The following is a 23748-nucleotide window of genomic DNA, read 5'->3' as shown; positions in this document are numbered from 1 at the left end:
ATCCCTTCAGATCCTAGAACGCCACGCTCTCTGCCTCACCTATCGCATCCATCTCCCCTCCCCCATGCGGATCCTGTATGACATTATTCCGTTCCCACACCTCCTCCTTTTCCTCAAATGGATACGGATCCTCTACACCTCCCGTAAACTTGATCGCCCTCACCCGTTTGTCTCTCCCATCGTCTCCCGCCACGCCTGTGTTCCCACGCCCCACGCCCCATCTGCTCTCCATCTCTCCACTCTCCATACCCTCTCCCAAGGTGGCTTCTACCAACGCCTCCTCCCTGATGATGCCCTCATCCCCTCCATCTACCCCTCCTATCAACTTTGATCCTCCCTTCCCCTCCCTGTTTCCTTACGGACCCTCTCTCCCTTCTCCCTTCCTCCCTCACTCCTCGCCCCGGGCTTCCCCTACCCCGTACCTTCTTTCCTCCCCCTCCCATCACCACTACCACTGGCATCTACACTCTCCCCTCTCCCTCCTACCCCACATTTTTCCCCTTTTGGCAGGTTCCCAGACTCGCACACGTCAAGTGAACATTCGCACGCCGGAGATCATCGCCATTGGTTCTGTGTGTGTACTGTCGTGTTACTGCTTCAGTGTTTTCAACGCCCCACGCTCCATCGTTCACGTGTGTTATCTCAGTCATCAGTGTTCGTGTACAATGCTGACCGTTTTTTATTTTTTACTACACCTGTGAATGGCTCCTTGTTTTTTACTCATATGTCTACTGTTTTTTGTCCACCATTATGTTATGTTTTTCTGTGTCTTCATTGTTTCTATTTGTACTGACTGTGGCCGAAGAGCGGCGTAATATTGTCACTCCCGGCCCACCTTTTGTAAAAGGTGTCAAAATAACAATAAAGAAAAAAATGGTCGCGACTCAGTTCTGCAGAAGCCTGAAGACCAGCGACCTAGATAGAAGCATCCATTGTATTACTTCACTTGTATTGGAATCGTTATACTGAAGGACAACGATTATATTGTATGTCACCCTTTGCTTGAGACCCATCTATCCTGTGTCACTGCAAGTTAAGCATTGTCACTGATTCATTTCGTAATAAAACTCTTTAATACGATTTACAAGAACTGTTGTAAAGCGATCCGAGACGCAGGTTTCCTAGACACTCCATTTTTGACGACTGGGCAGGATACAACACATAGGACCTTTTATTTCCCTCCATTTCCAGTCAGGAATCCGTATCAACAGTTTGTCTGTTTTATTAATGTTCACCCTGCACATATATAAAATCGAATTTTGCGGAACATGCTTCTATTAATTCAGTCCCAGAATGTTACAAAGTGAAAAAAATATTTGCGGCAGGTAGGACCGAGACAGTTCTTTCGATATCATAACTGCACATCTACATTCACTACGCTACCGTGCTCATACAAATGTCTCTGAGCACTATGGGACTTAACTTCTGAGGTCATCAGTCGCCTAGAACTTAAAACTACTTAAAACTAACTAACCTAAGGACATCACACACATCCAAGCCCGAGGCAGGATTCGAACCTGCGACAGTAGCGGTCACTCGGCTCCAGACTGTAGCACCTAGAACCGCACGGTCACTTCGGCCGGCTCATACTCACAACGAAAAGGCAAAGAAACTGATATAAGCATGCGTATTCAGATACAGAGATACGTAAACAAGCAGAATACGGCGCTGCGGCCGGCAACGCCTATACAGGGTGTTACAAAAAGGTACGGCCAAACTTTCAGGAAATATTCCTCACAAACAAATAAAGAAAAGATGTTATGTGGACATGTGTCCGGAAACGTTTAATTTCCATGTTAGAGTTCATTTCAGTTTCGTCAGTATGTACTGCACTTCCTCGATTCACCGCCAATTGGCCCAATTGAAGTAAGGTAATGTTGACTTCGGTGCTTGTGTTGACATGCGACTCATTGCTCTACAGTATTAGCATCAAGCACATCAGTACGTAGCATCAACAGGTTAGTGTTCATCACGTACGTGATTTTGCAGTCAATGCAATGTTTACAAATGCGAAGTTGGCAGATGCTCATTTGATGTATGGATTAGCATGGGGCAATAGCCGTGGCGCGGTACGTTTGTATCGAGACAGATTTCCAGAACGAAGGTGTCCCGACAGGAAGACGTTTGAAGCAATTGATCGGCGTCTTAGGGAGCACGGAACTTTCCAGCCTATGACTCGCGACTGGGGAAGACCTACAACGACAAGGACACCTGCAATGGACGAGGAAATTCTTCGTGCAGTTGACGATAACCCTAATCTCAGCGTCAGAGAAGTTGCTGCTGTACAAGGTAACGTTGACCACGTCACTGTATGGAGAGTGCTACGGGAGAACCAGTTGTTTCCGTACCATGTACAGCGTGTGCAGGCACTATCAGCAGCTGATTGGCCTCCACGGGTACACTTCTGCGAATGGTTCATCCAACAACGTGTCAATCCTCATTTCAGTGCAAATGTTCTCTTTACGGATGAGGCTTCATTCCAACGTGATCAAATTGTAAATTTTCACAATCAACATGTGTGGGCTGACGAGAATCCGCACACAATTGTGCAATCACGTCATCAACACAGATTGTCTGTGAACGTTTGGGCAGGCATTGTTGGTGATGACTTGATTGGGCCTCATGTTCTTCCACCTACGTTCAATGGAGCACGTTATCATGATTTCATACGGGATACTCTACCTGTGCTGCTAGAACATGTGCCTTTACAATTACGACACAACATGCGGTTCATGCACGATGGAGCTCCTGCACATTTCAGTCGAAGTGTTCGTACGCTTCTCAACAAGGGATTCGGTGACCGATGGATTGGTAGAGGCGGACCAATTCCATGGCCTCCACGCTCTCCTGACCTCAACCCTCTTGACTTTCATTTATGGGGGCATTTGAAAGCTCTTGTCTACGCAACCCCGGTACCAAATGTAGAGACTCTTCGTGCTCGTATTGTGGACGGCTGTGATACAATACGCCATTCTCCAGGGCTGCATCAACGCATCAGGGATTCCATGCGACGGAGGGTGGCTGCATGTATCCTCGCTAACGGAGGACATTTTGAACATTTCCTGTAACAAAGTGTTTGTTGTCATGCTGGTACGTTATGGTTGCTGTGTGTTTGCATTCCATGATTAATGTGATTTGAACAGAAGTAACAAAATGAGCTCTAACATGGAAAGTAAGCGTTTCCGGACACATGTCCACATAACGTATTTTCTTTCTTTGTGTGTGAGGAATGTTTCCTGGAAGTTTGGCCGTACCTTTTTGTAACACTCTGCATAAGACAAGCGTCTGGCGAAGTTGTCAGATCGGTTACTGCTGCTACAATGGCAGGTTATCAAGATTTAAATCAGTTTGAACGTGGTGCAACACTCGATGCACAAACGACGGGACCCAGCATCTCCGAGGTAGCAATGAAGTGGGGATTTTCCCATAGGACTGTTTCAAAAGTGTACTGTTAATAACAGGAATCCGGTAAAACATCAAATCGCCGACATCGTTGTGGCCGGAGAAAGATCCTGCAAGAACGGGACCAACAACGACTGAAGAGAATCGTTCTACATGAGAGACGGGGCCGGCATCGGTGGCCGAGCGGTTCTAGGCGCTTCAGTCCGGAACCGCGCTGCTGCTACGGTCGCAGGTTCGAATCCTGCCTTGGGCATGGATGTGTGTGATGTCCTTAGGTTAGTTAGGTTTACGTAGTTCCAAGTTCTAGGGGACTGATGACCTCAGATGTTAAGTCCCATAGTGCTCAGAGCCATTTGAACCATTTTTTTGAGAGACGTGCAAGCCTTCTGCAAATTGCTGCAGATTTCAATGCTGGGCCATCAACAAGTGTCAGCATGCGAACTATTCAACGAAACATCATCGATATGGGCTTTCGGACCGAAGACCGACACGTGTACCATTGATTACTGCACGACGCAAAGCTTAAGGCCTCGCCGGGACACGTCAACACCGACACTGGACTGTTGATGACTGAAAACATATTGTCTGGTTGGACGAGTCTCGTTTCAAATTGTGACGAGCGGATGGACGCATGCGGGTGTGGAGACAACCTTATGAATCCATGGAGCCTGCATGTCAGCAGGGGACTGTACAAGCTGGTGGAGGCTCTGCAGTGGTGTGAGGCGTGGGCAATTGGATTGATATTCGCCCCTGATACGTCTACATACGACTCTGGCAGGTGACGCGTACGGAAGTATACCGTCTAACCACCTGCGTCCATTCATGTCCATTGTGCATTCCGACGGACTTGGGCAATTCCAGCAGGACAACGCGACACCACACTAGTCCAGAATTGCTACAGAGTGGCTCCAGGAACTCTTCTGGGTTTAAGCACTTCCGCTGGCCACCAAACTCCCTAGACATGAACATTATTGAGCATATCTGGGATGCCTTGCAACTTGCTGTTCAGAAGAGATCTCCCCCACCTCGTAATCTTACGATTTTACGGACAGTCCCGCTGGATTCATGGTGTCAGTTCCCTCCAGCACTCCTTCAGACATTTAATCGAGTCAATAAAAAAATGGAAATGTCGTGTGGCTAGGGCCTCCCGTCGGGTAGACCGTTCGCCTGGTGCAGGTCTTTCGATTTGACGCCACTTTGGCGACCAGCGCGTCGATGGGGATGAAATGATGATGATTAGGACAACACAACACCCAGTCCCTGAGCGGAGAAAATCTCCGACCCAGCCGGGAATCGAACACGGGCCCTTAGGATTGACAGTCTGTCACGCTGACTACTCAGCTACCGGGGCGGACAATCGAGTCAATGACACGTCGTGTTGCGACACTTCTGAGTGCTCGCGAGGGCGCTATACAATATTAGGCAGGTGTATCAGTTTCTGGAATACTCTCTTTCAAATTCTGAAGGTGGCAGGGGTAAAATATAGGGAGCGAAAGGCTATTTACAATTTGTACAGAAACTAGATGGCAGTTATAAGAGTCGAGTGACATGAAAGGGAAGCAGTGGTTGGGAAGGGAGTGAGATAGGGTTGTAGCCCCTCCCCGATGTTATTCAATCTGTATATTGAGCAAGCAGTGAAGAAAACAAAAGAAAAATTCGGAGTAGGCATTTAAATCCATGGAGAAGAAATAAAAAGTTTGAGATTTGCCGATGACATTGTAATTCTGCCAGAGACAGCAAAGGACTTGGAAGAGCAGTTGAATGGAATGGACAGTGTCTTGAAAGGAGGGTATAAGATGAACATCAACAAAAGCAAAACGAGGATAATGGAATGTAGTCGAATTAAATAGGGTGATGCTGAGGGAATTAGATTAGGAAATGAGACACTGAAAGTAGTAAAGGAGTTTTGCTATTTGGGGAGCAAAATAACTGATGATGGTGGAAGTAGAGAGGATATAACTGGCAATGGCAAGGAAAGCGTTTCTGAAGAAGAGAAGTTTGTTAACATCGAGTATTGATTTAAGTGTCAGGAAGTCGTTTCTGAAAGTATTTGTATGGAGTGGAGCCATGTATGGAAGTGAAACATGGACGATAAATAGTTTAGACAAGAAGAGAATAGAAGCTTTCGAAATGCGGTGCTACAGAAGAATGCTGAAGATTAGTTGGGTAGATCACATAACTAATGAGGAGGTATTGAATAGATCTGCGGAGAAGAGGAGTTTGTGGCACAACTTGACTAGAAGAAGGGATAGGTTGGTAGGCCATGTTCTGAGGCATCAAGGGATCACCAATTTAGTACTGGAGGGCAGCGTGGAGGGTAAAAATCGTAGAGGGAGACCAAGAGATGAATACACTAAGCAGATTCAGAAGGATGTTGGCTGCAGTAGGTACTGGGAGATGAAGAAGCTTGCACAGGATAGAGTAGCATGGAGAGCTGCATCAAACCAGTTTCAGGACTGAAGACCACAACAACATCAGTTTCTTTGGGTCTTCAGTGGTAATTTGTGGCTCCGGACTGTGTTGTAGTCACCTGAAAGCTTTGAACGCCGATAAGTTGTCATCCGACCTTTAATTGCAACAACGGCGATGCCATTTCGATAGAGCGTCAATTTGCTGGTGTTTTGAAACAGCGTATGTACATAGGACGTAAATTATAATGTAAAACACACCAAATACGAGGTTCAGGTGGAGACACCGAAATCCAATATGACGTCTCCCAAGTTCGTCAGCCAAAGTACGCGCAAGGAGCGGAGCCAAGGTCCGTCTCGTCACGTATAACGTTACGGCCCCGAGTGCAGAGGACGGCGGCAGCCCGAGCTCGTGGCTTTGCCGTCGCGTGCCGGCAGACACGGGACGGTTGTACGCAGGGCGGCTCGCCTGTGGCCCTCTCCTGCTGGCTAGGCCGTATATTCCGCCAGGTGGCTGCGTTTCTCAGCTGCGGCCGCCAGCCGTTTGTTGCCGGCAAATTATAACAGCGCGGCAGCCAGCGGCTAACGGCCGGCCGGCACGAGACGCCACAGCTCAAAAGCCGCTGCCGACGCCGACGCCGAGGAAAGAGCGCCGACGCCTTGCAACCGTCGTCCACGGTTGTCCGTTGTCTCTCCCTGAAGTGCCCCACTGCTACTAGCTGTCAAATATTTTATTCGGGGTCCAGTCTTCTCTCGGCGTCACTCACGCTATAAAACATTCGCGCTTTTTTTTGGTAAAATGTAAACTTTCTCCGCGCGGGATTAGCCGAGCGGTCTGGGGCGCTGCAAAAAAATGGCTCTGAGCACTATGGGACTTAACTTCTGAAGGCATCAGTTCCCTAGAACTTAGAACTACTTAAACCTAACTATAACCTAATGACATCACACACATCCATGCCCGAGGCAGGTTTCGAACGTGCGACCGTAGCGGTCGCGCGGTTCCTGACTGTAGCGCCTAAAACCGCTCGGCCACACCGGCCGGCTGAGGCGCAGCAGTCATGGACTGTGCGGCTGGTCCCGGCGGAGGTTCGAGTCCTCCCTCGGGCATGGGTGTGTGTGTTTGTCCTTAGGATAATTTGGGTTAAGTAGTGTGTAAGCTTAGGGACTGATGACCTTAGCAGTTAAGTCCCATAAGATTTCACACACATTTGAACATTTTGAACAGCCAAAGTTTATTTGAGCATTTTAGGTGATCAGGTGAACCCCATGATTCAAATGTTATTCCCCAACGATGGTGCTATATTTCAGGACGATAAAGCACCCATTCACACAACCAGGACAGTACAATCGTGGTATGAGGAGCATGCAACTGAACTGCAGCGTCTTCTCTGGCCAGCACCGTCTCCGGACTTGAACGTTATCGAACCCTTGTGGGCGATATTGGAGCACAGACTTCGGAGCGGATTTCCGCCTCCCTCGTCACTACAGGAGTTAGAGGAGGTTCTGATCGAAGAGTGGCCTAACAGTCAAATGAAGAATATACAGTCATTGTATGCCACTATGCCGGCCGCGGTGGTCTAGCGGTTCTAGGCGCTCAGTCCGGAACCGCGCGACTCCTACGGTCACAGGTTCGAATCCTGCCTCGGGCATGGATGTGTGTGATGTCCTTAGGTTAGTTAGGTTTAAGTAGTTCTAAGTTCTAGGGGACTGATGACCACAGATGTTAAGTCCCATAGTGCTCAGAGCCATTTTTTTATGCCACTATCCCAAGATGAATCGCAGCTTTATTAGGGGCAAATGGGGGTCCAAAACCTTACTGATAAACCATTCCCAAGTTCACATTATTTTGCCTATCCCCTGTAGAAGCGGCAATCTGAAAGATATGGCGCTTAAATCTACTGCGCTGCTGCTCTTCTAGACTCCGTTAAACTTGGTATCAGGGTCGCGAGCACACCTTCAATTGTGCACGTCTTAAGAAGCTTTTGCGCATGCGCAACTGGGGTGACGGAATTGCCTTGTAGGGCAAATAGATACGGATTTGAGAAACAACGTGCACCGTTCACGATGGCCACAGCTGGCCCTTGCTACTCAACTAGCAGTTTACATCAGTGCCAGCAGGCGGTACCTCACTGTGGCAGACTTTTATCCCCTTTCGCTCGGCATAAATCCAGCTAAATGATAGAACACTCCTCAGATATGCTAATTCACTCACTTTGTAGCAAAATTAGATCTGACGTCATTATATGTCATAGTTGTACTAACAGAAAAACCTATTTTATGGGTGTCTGAGTGAGTATATTAAGTTTTGAATTCCATCATATGGTAATCCACTTGAGGTGCTGAGAATCATAGGGACCAAAAGCGTGTCACCGCTGATTGTGAGGCTGTAGAATTTATTCATGCCTCTGAAATCTGTTGATCTTAATGTGGGTCAGGTTCATCTGTGCTGTAGGCCGACATTGTAAATATGAAGATGGCGAAAAGCTGTCTCACTACTTTCTCCAATATTAACTTAAATTTGGAACTGGCGACGGTGTGCTTTTGGCCCTTATGGATTTCAGCGCCTCATTTGCATTCTAGTCAAGTAACGATGTTCGTAGACATTACTGCTTGAATTAATCATTTCTGCAAACGGCAGTTTGTGTTTGGAGTTGGTTGTTTACTGTGCGTGCAGAGTAAAAATGAACTATGTTGAATATCAAACTTCCTGGCAGATTAAAACTGTGTGCCCGACCGAGACTCGAACTCGGGACCTTTGCCTTTCGCGGGCAAGTGCTCTACCATCTGAGCTACCGAAGCACGACTCACGGCCGGTACTCACAGCTTTACTTCTGCGAGGTACGCAGGAGAGCTTCTGTAAAGTTTGGAAGGTAGGAGACGAGATACTGGCAGAAGTAAAGCTGTGAGTACCGGGCGTGAGTCGTGCTTCGGTAGCTCAGATGGTAGAGCACTAGCCCGCGAAAGCCAAAGGTCCCAGTTCGAGTCTCGGTCGGGCACACAGTTTTAATCTGCCAGGAAGTTTCATATCAGCGCACACTCCGCTGCAGAGTGAAAATCTCATCATGTTGAATATGTTTCAAATGCTAACAGAAAAGTAAAGCCATGAGGACGCGTCGTGAGTCGTGTTCGGGTAGCTGAGTCGGTAGAGCCCCCGAAAGGCAAAGGTCCCGAGTCCGAGTCTCGGTCCGGCACATAGTTCTGATCTACCAGGAAGTTGCATAACAGTGCACACTCCGCTGCAGAGTGAAAATCTCATTCTGCGAACAGAAAAGTAAATTACCAGGAAAGGTTAGTAGCAATGGAACTATGACCTCCGAGGCCAGATCCGCTCACTGAGAGTTGGACGAGATCAAATAATCGTGACAACAAGTGAACATTTAACAAGGAAGTCTACAATTATCGTAAGCTGTTGCGAGGGTGCAACGTAAGAATATTTAATTTTCAGCCCGGAAGTAGATTCGTGGACTAATACATCTGTTAGGAATCTTGTACATTTGTCTGAAAAAAAGGAAAAGCGTGGAACTGCCATTTACAAGAAAATGGGGAAAGGAGAATTGCGAAAGCTTACACATTATTTTAGTCTTGCCCTAAACTGTATTTGCCCGAAACTGTACTTAATTATGTACAAAACAACAAAATTCCACAAAAATTTCTTTGTTTGATAAGTTATGCATATTATTATTATTACTGTTATTATTATTGATACTATTGGCAGTGGTTGTAGTTTTAAAATCTTGTAGATAAGCATAACTGTTATGGAGCAGATGTTATTAATTTCACCCTCTCAAATTTATCTAAATTTGTGAATACCCAGAGTTATACTCATGAACTGCCACGGGTTACATTCATCTGTTCCTCAGAAACATTCCGCCTACTCCTCCACTGCACACGAATATTTGAGTATTTAGCGCCACTTTATACACTACGTCATCAAAAGCATCCGGACCCCCCCCCCCCCCAAAAAAAAAAAACATACGATTTTCATGTTAGGTGCATTGTGTTGCCACCCACAGCCAGGTACTCCATATCAGCAACCTCAGTAGTCACTAGACATCATGAGAGAGCAGAATGGGGCGCTCCGCGAAACTCATGAACTTCGAACGTGATCAGGTGATTGGGTTCACTTGTGTCATACGTCTGTACGTGAGGTTCCCACACTCCTTAACATCCCTGGGTGCCGGCCGAAGTGGCCGAGCGGTTCTACGCGATACAGTCTGGAACCGCGCGACCGCTACGTTAGCAGGTTCGAATCCGGCCTCGGGCATGGATGTGTGTGATGTCCTTAGGTTAGTTAGCTTTAAGTAGTTCTAAGTTCTAGGGGACTGATGACCACAGCAGTTAAGTCCCGTAGTGCTCAGAGCCATTTGAGCCATCACTAGGTCCACTATTTCCGATGTGATAATGAAATGGAAACGGGAAGAGACACTTATAGCAAAAAAGCGTACAGGCCGACCTCGTCTGTTGACTGATAGAGATCTCCGATAGTTGAACAGGGTCGTAATGTGTAATAGGCAGACATCTATCCAGACCATCACACAGGAATTCTAAACTGCATTAGGATCCACTGCAAGTACTATGACAATTAGGCGGGAGGAGAGGCAAGTTGTATTTCATGGTGAGCGGTTACTCGGAAGTCACACATCACGCTGGTAAATGCCAAACGACGCCTCACTTGGTGTAAGGAGCGTAAACATTGGACGGTTGAACAATGGGAAAAACGTTGCGTGGAGTGAAGATTCACGGTACACAATGAGGCGAACCAAAGACAGGGTGTGGGTATGGCGAATTCCCGGTGTGCGTCATCTGCCAGCGTGTGTAGTGCCAACAGTAAAATTCAGAGGCGGTGGTGTTTGTGTTCGTGCTTTTCATGTAGGAGGCTTGTACTCTATGTTGTTTTGCGTGGCACTATCACAGCACAGGCCTACATTGATGTACTAAGCACCTTCTTGCTTCCCACTGTTGAAGAGCAATTCGGGGATGGCGATTGCATCTTTCAACACAATCGTGCACCTGTTCGTAATTCACGGCCTGTGGCGGATTGATTACACGACAGTAAGATCCCTATAATGGACTGGCCTGCACAGAGTCCTGACCTGAATCCTGTAGAACACCTTTAGGATGTTTTGGAACGCCGACTTCGTGCCAGGTCTCACCGACCGACATCGATAGCTATCTTGAGTGCAGCACTCCTTGAAGAATGGGCTGCCATTCCCCAAGAAAGCTTCCAGCACCTGATCCAACGTATGTTGGGTTGGGTTGTTTGGGGAAGGAGACCAGACAGCGAGGTCATCGGTCTCATGGAATTAGGGACGGATGGGGAAGCAAGTAGGCCGTGCCCTTTCAGAGGAACCATCCCGGCATTTGCCTGGAGTGACTGAGGGAAATCACGGAAAACCTAAATCAGGATGGCCGGACGCGGGATTGAACCGTCGTCCTCCCGAATGTCAACGTATGTTTGCGAGACTGGAAATTATCATCAAGACTAAGGGTGTGTCAACACCATATTGAATTCCAGCATTACCGATGGAGGGCGCCACGAACTTGTTAAGTCATTTTCAGCCAGATGTCCGGATACTTTTGTTCACATAGTGTATGATATGTGAATAGCAAAATCACGGTAAATTAATACAGCGTAATAAATTACAGGGGACGGCATTCGTCTCGCTTCTGAAACTATTAACTTACACGATGAAGTGTGAAGTGCTGCTATTCCAACAGCACACGTAGTCAAAATAGATCAGTGTGACACACTTCATAATAGCTTTACGTCGGTTTCAGCTTCAGACATGCGCTTTACATTCGATGTTTTCCTTTGCAATGTAAAGACCATTCACTACGCAAAGACATCTCGAGAGTAAAGTCGTATTGGCATGAATGACTATCCTCTGCGCCCGCAGCACCTTCCCACTGCAAAGTACGAGACCGTTATGAGGAAGTGTATCTGTTAATGTAAGTGTGTCAAATGTGCGTGTGTGTGTTTGTACTTACAGTGTAGTTTCGGTGTTCGTGTTGGAGATGTTGAGAGAAGGGAAAGGGTGAAGCTGGTGCTTCTCTCGAAGAACACCAATGGTGCCACTGGGCTTAACGTCTCCATCCGACGGTCAGATCAGCGTCAACAGCGTCGCATGCCCTCACTTCATCCCCATCGACAGCGCAAGTCGCCGAAGTGGCGTCAAATCGAAAGACTTGCAGCCGGCGAACGGTCTACCCGACGGGAGGCCCTAGTCACAGGACGTTTACATTTTATTTACTTCGTGAAACGTTGCGGAGATGTTTGGAAATTAAACCACGCCATCAGCGCAAAGACTGGTGATTAGGTACTTTAGGCCACCTCCCCTGCTGTCCCTTCTGCCGTAAAGGCAAAGGGCAAATCGTCCACAGCAAGTGACTTACCCGGGAAGGGTCACCCATCCAAGTACTGGCCACGCCCGATAACCCCCCGCTCCTCGCTCTTCGCTCCTCCGGCCAGTGACCTCCTTCCTTGGCTTCTGCCACGCAAAATCGCCGTCCCTTCTGAGAACTGGCACCGTTAAGCTCCTCCTGCTGCAGCTGTGACTGCCAGACCGAAAACAGCGCTCGTCTCCTCCAACTCTGGCAGCTGCAGGCATCCAGCTACGACTGGATTCAGTATTGCAGCCACTGTTAGCCCTCTCTAATAATCTCATTGATCATAGAGAGCATGTGACTATCACTTCAACTGAGTGAATATAGTGGAAGGAGGGGGAGTCGAAAAACCTTCAGTCTTTCAACGTGTATTACAAAGTTTGTATTTGGCAGAGTGCCGAGACCTTCTGTAAGTAGACTGTTTAGGTTTTTATGTTGGTAACGCCACGTAGCGCTCTGTATGAAAATCACTGACTGTGCTGTGTGCAGTCTGTGGCTGGTTGACATTGTTGAAATATTCTCTATTGTAGTGTTGGGCAGTTGCATGTGAACAGCGCGTAGCGTTGCGCAGTTGGAGGTGAGCCGCCGGCAGTGGTGGATGTTGGGAGAGAGATGGCAGAATCTTGAGAGCGGACGATCTGAACGTGTGTCCATCAGAAAGAGTAAATTTGTAATATTGGTTATCATGAACTGATATATATATATATATATATATATATATATATATATATATATATATATATATTCCTGGAAATGGAAAAAAGAACACATTGACACCGGTGTGTCAGACCCACCATACTTGCTGCGGACACTGCGAGAGGGCTGTACAAGCAATGATCACACGCACGGCACAGCGGACACACCAGGAACCGCGGTGTTGGCCGTCGAATGGCGCTAGCTGCGCAGCATTTGTGCACCGCCGCCGTCAGTGTCAGCCAGTTTGCCGTGGCATACGGAGCTCCATCGCAGTCTTTAACACTGGTAGCATGCCGCGACAGCGTGGACGTGAACCGTATGTGCAGTTGACGGACTTTGAGCGAGGCCGTATAGTGGGCATGCGGGAGGCCGGGTGGACGTACCGCCGAATTGCTCAACACGTGGGGCGTGAGGTCTCCACAGTACATCGATGTTGTCGCCAGTGGTCGGCGGAAGGTGCACGTGCCCGTCGACCTGGAACCGGACCGCAGCGACGCACGGATGCACGCCAAGACCGTAGGATCCTACGCAGTGCCGTAGGGGACCGCACCGCCACTTCCCAGCAAATTAGGGACACTGTTGCTCCTGGGGTATCGGCGAGGACCATTCGCAACCGTCTCCATGAAGCTGGGCTACGGTCCCGCACACCGTTAGGCCGTCTTCCGCTCACGCCCCAACATCGTGCAGCCCGCCTCCAGTGGTGTCGCGACAGGCGTGAATGGAGGGACGAATGGAGACGTGTCGTCTTCAGCGATGAGAGTCGCTTCTGCCTTGGTGCCAATGATGGTCGTATGCGTGTTTGGCGCCGTGCAGGTGAGCGCCACAATCAGGACTGCATACGACCGAGGCACACAGGGCCAACACCCGGCATCATGGTGTGGGGAGCGATCTCCTACACTGGCCGTACACCACTGGTGATCGTCGAGGGGACACTGAATAGTGCACGGTACATCCAAACCGTCATCGAACCCATCGTTCTACCATTCCTAGACCGGCAAGGGAACTTGCTGTTCCAACAGGACAATGCACGTCCGCATGTATCCTGTGCCACCCAACGTGCTCTAGAAGGTGTAAGTCAACTACCCTGGCCAGCAAGATCTACATCTACATCTATACTCCGCGAGCCACCTTACGGTGTGTGGCGGAGGGTACTTATTGTACCACTATCTGATCCCCCCTTCCCTGTTCCATTCACGAATTGTGCGTGGGAAGAACGACTGCTTGTAAGTCTCGGTATTTGCTCTAATTTCTCGGATCTTTTCGTTGTGATCATTACGCGAGATATATGTGGGCGGTAGTAATATGTTGCCCATCTCTTCCCGGAATGTGCTCTCTCGTAATTTCGATAATAAACCTCTCCGTATTGCGTAACGCCTTTCTTGAAGTGTCCGCCACTGGAGCTTGTTCAGCATCTCCGTAACGCTCTCGCGCTGACTAAATGTCCCCATGACGAATTGCGCTGCTTTTCGCTGGATCATGTCTATCCCTTCTATTAATCCAACCTGGTAAGGGTCCCATACTGATGAGCAATACTCAAGAATCGGACGAACAAGCGTTTTGTAAGCTACTTCTTTCGTCGATGAGTCACATTTTCTTAGAATTCTTCCTATGAATCTCAACCTGGCGCCTGCTTTTCCCACTATTTGTTTTATGTGATCATTGCACTTCAGATCGCTCCGGATAGTAACTCCTAAGTATTTTACGGTCGTTACCGCTTCCAATGATTTACCACGTATGGCATAATCGTACTGGAATGGATTTCTGCCCCTATGTATGCGCATTATATTACATTTATCTACGTTTAGGGAAAGCTGCCAGCTGTCACACCAAGCATTAATCCTCTGCAGGTCCTCCTGGAGCACGTACGAGTCTTCTGATGTTGCTACTTTCTTGTAGACAACCGTGTCATCTGCAAATAGCCTCACGGAGCTACCGATGTTGCCAACTAAGTCATTTATGTATATTGTAAACAATAAAGGTCCTATCACGCTTCCCTGTGGTACTCCCGAAATTACCTCTACATCTGCAGATTTTGAACCGTTAAGAATGACATGTTGTGTTCTTTCTTCTAGGAAATCCTGAATCCAATCACAAACCTGGTCCGATATTACGTAAGCTCGTATTTTTTTCACTAAACGTAAGTGCGGAACCGTATCAAATGCCTTCCTGAAGTCTAGGAATACGGCATCAATCTGCTCGCCAGTGTCTACGGCACTGTGAATTTCTTGGGCAAATAGGGCGATCTCCGGATCTGTCCCCCATTGAGCATGTTTGGGACTGGATGAAGCGTCGTCTCACGCGGTCTGCACGTCCAGCACGAACGCTGGTCCAACTGAGGCGCCAGGTGGAAATGGCATGGCATGCCGTTCCACAGGACTACATCCAGCATCTCTACGATCGTCTCCATGGGAGAATAGCAGCCTGCATTGCTGCGAAAGGTGGATATACACTGTACTAGTGCCGACATTGTGCATGCTCTGTTGCCTGTGTCTATGTGCCTGTGGTTCTGTCAGTGTGATCATGTGATGTATCTGACCCCAGGAATGTGTCAATAAAATTTCCCCTTCCTGGGACAATGAATTCACGGTGTTCTTATTTCAATTTCCAGGAGTGTGTATATATATATATATATATATACACTCACATATATATATATATATATATATATATATATATATATATATATATATGTGATGACTTTGGAACATTATTAAGGTAAATACATTGTTTGTTCTCTATCAATATCTTTCATTTGCTGACTATGCCTATCAGTAGTTAGTGCCTTCAGTAGTTAGAATCTTTTATTTAGCTGGCAGTATTGGCGCTCGCTGTATTGCAGTAGTTCGAGTAACGAAGATTTTTGTGAGGCAAGTGATTCATGAAAGTTATAGGTTATTGTTAGTCAGCGCCATTCTTTTGTAGGGATTTTTGAAAGTCAGTTGCGTTGCGCTAAAAATATTGTGTGTCAGTTTAGTGTTGATCAGAATAGGTAAAGAGCGAAATGTCTGAGTACGTTCAGTTCTGTTCAGCTGTTTGAAAATCAAATAATGTAAGAGGTTTATCAGCACAGTCATTCATTAATTTTGCTAAGGGGACGTTTCACTTCAAATGCGAAAACAATTAAAAAACTCATAGCTGCCCAACCACCAATGACGAGATTCATTCTACAAATTCAGGAGGAAGAATGACTAGTTAATCGAGAAGAGAACAGATAGATTGCTGTGGGAGTAGTGGGGACTAGCATGAAAATAAAATTGAAGCGAGTGGGACATACAGCCAAACGAAAAACTGGAAGATAGAGTAAGGATGTAAGAAAACTATGAGACGGTAGTCCAATTGTCGGTGATTGGACGTGTAATATCTCGTGTCTAGGATAGCGATTTGCACTGTTAGTGATCTCTGCTGATGGTCACGTAAGAATCCAGAGTCACTATTCGCGCGACATAAAAAGATTCTTTGTCACCCTTCTCTTTCGCTCGCTGTTTTACGAGATTTAATTATATAAGAATGAAAGACTAATTTGCATATCCCATTCTGCTGTTGTTACAATACGCTTCATAAATATATACTTACGCATGATGTGTCACTGCCAAGTAATTCGAAAAAATTTGGGCAATACACAGAAAGAACACTTTCAGTGTAGTGTAGCAGGTAACCAAAGAAATACGCGATAAGATAAACGGAAATGACAGTTTTACTCAAAGAGAATACTTACACTGAACACGCCGCAATTTATGATGGTCCCCTGGACATTAGAAAAGGCAGGACACGATTCTTAATAGGCTGTGTGGTCACCAAGGACGCTAATGCACGCTCTGCAACGTGCTCCCATTCTGGCGACCCTGTTTCCAAAATTACTTGCTCGCTCACTTGATGGAAAGTGTTCGTTCGTTTAGTAAGCCAGTTAGTCAGGCCCCAGCTGTCACCTGTTACACATCTCCATAGCGCCAAGTTACGTATTTAGCTTTTCCTATGTTTTCGGCAAGTTACATATTTAGCTTTTCCTATGTTTTCATGGAAGTATATTTCTTAATTTTTGTATGTGTTTTTCTGTTTAAGAGGTTTCATCTCGCGTTTTTAGCATCAAGTGTAAATTCAGGCGTCTGTAGCGCAGTTTTCGTATCTTCTGAACAGCCAGGTACACAGCTAATTAAGGCACAGCGTCTGTCATGGTACGTCAGGAGGGTAGCAGGTTGCATAGCTAGGTTTCTGTCTGCTTTTGTAGTTTACTTCTTCAGTTAGTCTTTCTAAGATGGGTTCGATGTGTGCATGCTGCGTGCGTATTCAGGAACGGGCCACAGTTCACGAATAGTTGACTCCGCTTTTAGCTACGATCTGATTTAAAAATGGTTCAAATGGCTCTGTGAACTGTGGGACTTAACTACTGAGGTCATCAGTCCGCTAGAACTAAGAACTACTTAATCCTAACTAACCTAAGGACATCACACACATCCATGCCCGAGGCAGGATTCGAACCTGCAACCGCAGCGGGCGCCCGGTTCCAGACTGTAACGCCTAGAACCGCTCGGCCACTCCGGCCGGCTTACGATCTGGTGCCTTCAGGTTGCTGCATCGGGGTGGCAGAGTGTCTGCAACGTCACATGGAACATCTCTGGTGTATCCTACCTCACTCACGAGCTCTGCTTCCACGGCACCTTCTACAACGTACCCTATGCAGTGGATCTGCCCTCAAAGCAGGGTGAGTGGCGGGTGGGAACGCTTTCGTGTCGCTTGAGGTGGATGATCAATGTGGAGGCTGGTCGTCTGGCTTCGCCTACTCGCCCTGTGACTGAACTGGTGGCCGTTCCTTCACTAGGGACTGAGCAGACACACGTGGGCAGCTGTGGAAGTTCCAATTTTAGGCGCGTTATGAGGCGTCCTAGGAAGATAGCGTTTAGGGCTGGAAGGAAAGTCAATGTACACTCGTAATGTCTGCCAGGGGGCCTCAACCGAGATATGGAGGAGACCTCGCCTGCAGCTATAATAGCTGCAGCATTTAGTCGTCTGCAAGTAGTGGCTCACGTCAGCACCAGTGACGACTTTCGATCGAATCTGAGGCCACCGTCAGCTCATGCAGGCGGCTCGCGGAGGCGGTGAAGGCTGGCCTCGTGTGCTGAGTGCAAGCATAGCTCTCGATTGTAGCATTGTTACCAGTGTTGATCGGGCTCCTTTGGATGGAGTTGGTGGAGGGGCCTCATCCGTAGGCTTGGTCGACTCTGTGATGGTCTTGGCTGCAGATAACTGTACCTTCATTATCGTGTTGGGAACTGTAGGACTATCCTTGTTAGGTGCACCACAAAGGCAGTAGCTACTATTGTAGCATAGTACCTGTGGATTGCACATGGGAGTTTCTTACGGTAGATGGTACCGGTATTTTGGGGGTTTGAGGTACTCTGATGAATACTTGCCAGTCATTATGCAGACAACGAGACCACGATGTGTTCAAAGTAAAGACGCATCGAATACCGCAATTTTATCAGTTATTGCCAAAGTATTCCTAACAAAGTTGGCTACTTTACTGTCCTCCAGGAGAGTTCTCACACTCAGATTAGTCTTAGGACTGAGAGATGGCGCAAACCCGAAGTAGAAAGCGCTGGGAACTTATATTGCAAAGGTAAATGGGACGCCATAGGAGGTGGAGGGTTCATTGTAGTTGACGATATACTGTCTCTATTGAGGGTGAAACTGAGTGTGACATTGAAGTTATCTGGCCGCCTATAACAGGTCTAGGCGAAACACAGGTAATTGTCAGATAGTGTTACCAGCCACCCAATTGCACTGTAACAGTTCTACAGTCATTCAAATGAAGGCTATGGTCAGTAGCGCATAAATACTCATATCTTGCAGTACTTATTGGAAGCGAATTTAACCTGCTGTGTACAGACTGGGACTTACATGGATTCATTAGAAGGGGTACAGGAAGGCAGTCTTGTGAAGTACTTTTGAACATGTTTTCCGAACACTGTCTTAAGCAGCTAATCCGGTAGTCCACACACAGTGGAAATATCTTAGACCTTGTAGCTACAAAGAGGCAGGACCGTCATACCTTGGCAAAAGATCTAGTAGAGAACCTTGAGAGGTTCCATGCCCTCTTTTGCATGTCTCCTCTCATTTTCATCAATTTTATTAATGTTCTATGTCATTGCACGGTAGTAACAGACGGAATAAGGTTATTGTAATGAGAGTATTTGTACTGAGAGCTCAAAAAATACTTTTCACTTGGTTGTTAAACATGTTGAGTTACTTCCCTGATTGGCCTGTGCGAGACAAGCATCTTAGGACGCGGCACATGGCACTTCGGCTGGGGTCTGCACTTCCCTGAATTCTGAAGGGTTCGTACAATATGCTTAAGTGCCTAGCGGAACGACTGACGTCGGTCCTAGGCGAAACGACCCGCGTCCGGAACGAAGATTGCTGGCACTGACTGCCTGCATTGTCCTCTTGATTCTGCGAATACTTGTGGACTGTGCCCTGCTGTGTGCGACTGTCTGGCGCCGGATGGCCGGTGGTCTAAGCAGGTTGTTTCCGTAGCCGGTCAAATGGCAAGTTCAGTTGGAAGATTAATATTTGATTCATTAGGACATCCAGTCATTATCGTCGATCTATTGCATCACAGAGAGTAGGAGCCCCTTGTTCTCGAGCCAACTCTTGTTCTCATAATAGTTCAGTGTACCTTATCCTTTAACCTACTGTGTGTGTCGACAATCAAGTGCATTTATGTTCTAATGTATAATAAATCTCATTGTAATATTTAATCCGCATATAATTTCGTAGATATAGGCAGAATCCCATTTCCTGTGTTTATTATGATAAAGTTATCTTTTTTTCGGTAGATTACGACTTTTATTAAATTATCGTCAGTGTGCACTTCTTATTTTACCAACTAGCACGGTCCAACATCATTTCCTTCCATTACCGTTGTGCTCATAATTAATTAGCTGGTAGATAAGGAGGGGGTCGAGTACATGTCTCGTTCTCATGCAAGATTCGTCTGAATTAAAGAGGTACAAACTCTTCTCCACCCCGGTACCACGCAACCCGAGAAAATTTTTGTCCTATGCAAAATTGCTAAGGGGGTCTAACGCTTCCATTAAGTTAATCGTTCACCAGTCTGGTGTGGCAATAGGAGGTAGCAAAAAGAATGTTTTAAATTTCGAGGTTAATGAATCGTTCACACAGGAGAATCGTACAAACATACTACCATTTGACCATCTCACGGAGTCCCATATGGACGACATAGAAACACGTTTTTGGCGCAGAGGAACGCTGAAGGAGCTGAAATCAAATAGTCACCCGGTACGGATGGTATTTCGTTTTACAAACAGTACTCTATGATATTGGCCCCTTACATGTATCGCGAATCTATCGCCCAGCGCGAACTCCCAAGCGACTGGAAGAACTCGCAGCTCAATGTTGTACATAAGAAGTATAAAACACGGACGAGCGAAATAGTGAAATCGAGTGTGTACTATCAATTTAATGCAAATTTCAGCTCCAATATAAGAATTGTCGATGACGGTGAATAGCTTGTGTCCATGTGTGTCGCAATTTGATGCAAGTTACAGCTCCAATATAGGATTTGTCGATGACGGTGAATAGCTTGTGTCCATGTGTATCGAACGAATCTCAGTTTGCCGTTTTCTCATGCGTAATACTGTGGACGAAGGCACCAAGGAGGTGCCATATTTTTAGACACTCTTGACACGGTGCGACTGTTATCGAAGATACATACAAGCTTATGCTATAGGTTTCCAGATATGCGAGTAGCTCGAAAATTTATGAAGTATGTTGTACGTAACAGTGAGTGTTCATCAGAGACGAGGGTATCGTCATAAGTGACCCAGAGAAATGTGATAAGGCTGCTATTATGTTCTACTTTGGTAAATGATCTGGCAGACATTGTAGGCAGCAACATGGGGGTGTTAGCTGATGATGCTGTAATGTATGACAAGGTGTCGAGGTCGAGTGATTTTAGGAGGATACAAGAGGACTTAAACAAAATGTTTAGTTTTTGTGATGAATGACAGCTAGCTCTAAATGTGGAAAAATGTACAGCAATGCACATGAGTAGGAAAAACTAACCCATAATTTTCGGATACAGCATTATTAGTGTCCTGTTTGACACAGTCGCATCTCTTAAATTTCTTGGCGTAAGGCTGCAAAGCGGAATGAAAAGGAATGAGTATGTAAGGGTTGTGGTATGGAAGGCGAATGGTCGACATCAGTTTATTGGGAGAATTTTAGGAAAGTGTTGTTCGTCTTTAAAGGGGACCGCTTATAAAGTACTAGTACGACCCATTCTTGAGTACTGCTCGAGTCTTTGCGATCCACACTACGTCAGATTAAAGGAAGACATCGAAGCAATTCTGAGGGGGGCTGCTAGATTTGTTACTGGTAGATTCAAACAACACGCAAGTATTGCGGAGTTGCTTCAGGAACTCAAATGGCAATCCCTGTAGGAAAGGAGACGTTCTTTTTGAGGAAATCTATTGAGGAAGTTTAATTTTGAGAACCCAATGTAGATGTAGATTCCGAAACCTGGATCTGAATGTCTGTAATTAGCCAATAGCATTGTTTCATAAAGTCTGTCCTACTACATTCGTCGATCATGTTAAAACTTCTCCCCCAGTCGACTTCTTTTGCGCCCGTCTCTGTTCAAAAAATGGAACTCGGGACGTGCGTCAAAACCCGACTATCAATGGAAATATGTTCTTCCCACCAGTTCGATTTTGCAACACTGGAAAAAGAAGAGGAAAAAATAGGTTTTGCCCTTTCAGCGTCAGCTTGGAGAGTCACCTGCGCTGTGCCAACGGCACCGTCGGTGATGTTTTTCGTTCAGCTTTGTAAACACGTTATTTACGTCTGGAGCCTACATTCCTGCGCGCCTAGAATAGCGTTTCTTTGAATTCTGTCATGCCACCGCCGTGTTTTCCTTGTCCACCTGCGTCCACTCTGCACCGTCCGCAGGCTAGACTGGCGGAAACAATGGTGAGTGGGGGTGGGGGGGGCGGGGGTGGGGGTGGTTCGTATTTATAACGCAGTAACTGCGACCTATGGCGTTGTCCTAGACTGGCACGGACCGAGATCGGCGCCCGACCACCCACCCACACAGTGCCTGCTGTGCCACTTTCTCCCTGTTGTGAGTTCTCGGCCCAGCTGCGGAAAAAGCCCTGCTTGCGTCCCAACGTAGCGACCCTTAAGCCGTCGGCACACGGAGCGTGCTGCCGAACGTTAACGTTGAGCGTGCCCAGTTCAACGTGCTGCTCAACGCTCAGGAATGATGCGACTTGTGCACACGGTACGTGGACCCCAACGTGGTATACGCGATCGCTACGCACTCAAGCGACAGTTGAGGGATGTTTCTAGTTCGTTAATCACACTGTTTACTCAACGGGCGCGTAAAATTCCCACGTTAGCTCTATTAAAATGCACATTTCCCCCATCGTCCACGAAAAGGAAAGTACCATCTCCAATCAATAAGGACAGAGGCTTATAAAAGTTCCATTACAAGCAGTGCGTTACAAAATTGGAATACTTTCCGCATAAGATAAACATTATTTCATCATTCCCACATTTTAGTAAAACCCCAAGGTCAGTCTTACTTGATCACTGTTCGTACCCAGTAGCAGAATCTTTGCAACATGTCAATTACGAAGCGTAAAGAAAAAGGAGAAAAAATACCTTTATACAAGTAGCGTCAGCTGTCCTTTACATTAAGCCAATCGAACAAAGTCACCCCTCAAAAAAAGGTGAACTTGTATTTACATAAAATCAAACATTACAGTCTATACTTATATTAAACTAATAATAAAGTATCAGAACCTAATAAAAACGCGAATGTTAGGAAAAAAAAAAAATTTGTCGTGTCAGGACGCGAACCACCGCCCCCAACGAAAAAACCTCGTTAGTATTCAATGATGCTATTCATTACACTATACGAACATCACATCTGCTGTAACTAATAATAGTACCTTACCTCTTACTAAAAACTTTATAATCGTAGATATTTTACTAACTGAAATTTAATTATAACACATTGTACCAAGAACAATGCGTTTTGGGTGGATCTTCAGTGTGTCGCTGCCTTCAAATAGCCTACTCTCATTATACGCAAGTTACAATAATTATTTTTCCGCGAATATGATGTTTCTCATTATTTTATTGGAACGAATCACACAGTTAACAATGAGTTTTGCAGTGATTCTCAATTTGCTGGTGCTCGGAAAGGCATATATACGTATAGGCTTGAAATGAATGCCAATATGGCGCGTCACAACTCTGTACTGAAGGGAGACGGCGTGCGTGTGACGTAGGTGGCGTTGTGCCATGTCATTGGTCAACGTTCGGACGCACGCTGAGAATATCTGACATGCCAGATATTGCTCTGCAAGTTCGGAAAGACTCCCGAGCGTGCTATTCCATGCTGTGACGTCAGAAACTCGGCGCGCTCAACGCTCAACGTTCGGATGCACGGTCCGTGTGCCGACGGCTTTACGGCGGGCCCTTGCAGCCTCGTTCTCGTCGGCTCCGGACGGCCCAGTGTCCGCCTCTTAAACCTCCCGGAATAGTATCCCAATAAAGCAAGAAGAAGCACAGATAGTGAGTACTGCCTCTGCAATCACTGCCATGTCCGATCTTACGAATGTTATGTGCCTTCATCACATTCATTCTGTCACTGGCGTGATAATCCGTTCTATCTCTGCTCACGAGTGAGATGTGACTAGCCGGGAAGGGTGGCCATCTCTCAACACGTACCACCAAAAAAATCATGTTTGATAATTCTGGACATACCCTCATATGTTGAGAAGTGGTAACATGTAATGCACCCTGGAACATTGTCAGATATGGTTGTTTTTGT

Source organism: Schistocerca piceifrons, chromosome 5 (genome assembly GCF_021461385.2).
Source record: "Schistocerca piceifrons isolate TAMUIC-IGC-003096 chromosome 5, iqSchPice1.1, whole genome shotgun sequence".
In the NCBI taxonomy this organism is placed as follows: domain Eukaryota; kingdom Metazoa; phylum Arthropoda; class Insecta; order Orthoptera; family Acrididae; genus Schistocerca; species Schistocerca piceifrons.
The sequence above is the reverse complement of the archived record's forward strand: the minus strand, read 5'-3'. Positions refer to the sequence as shown.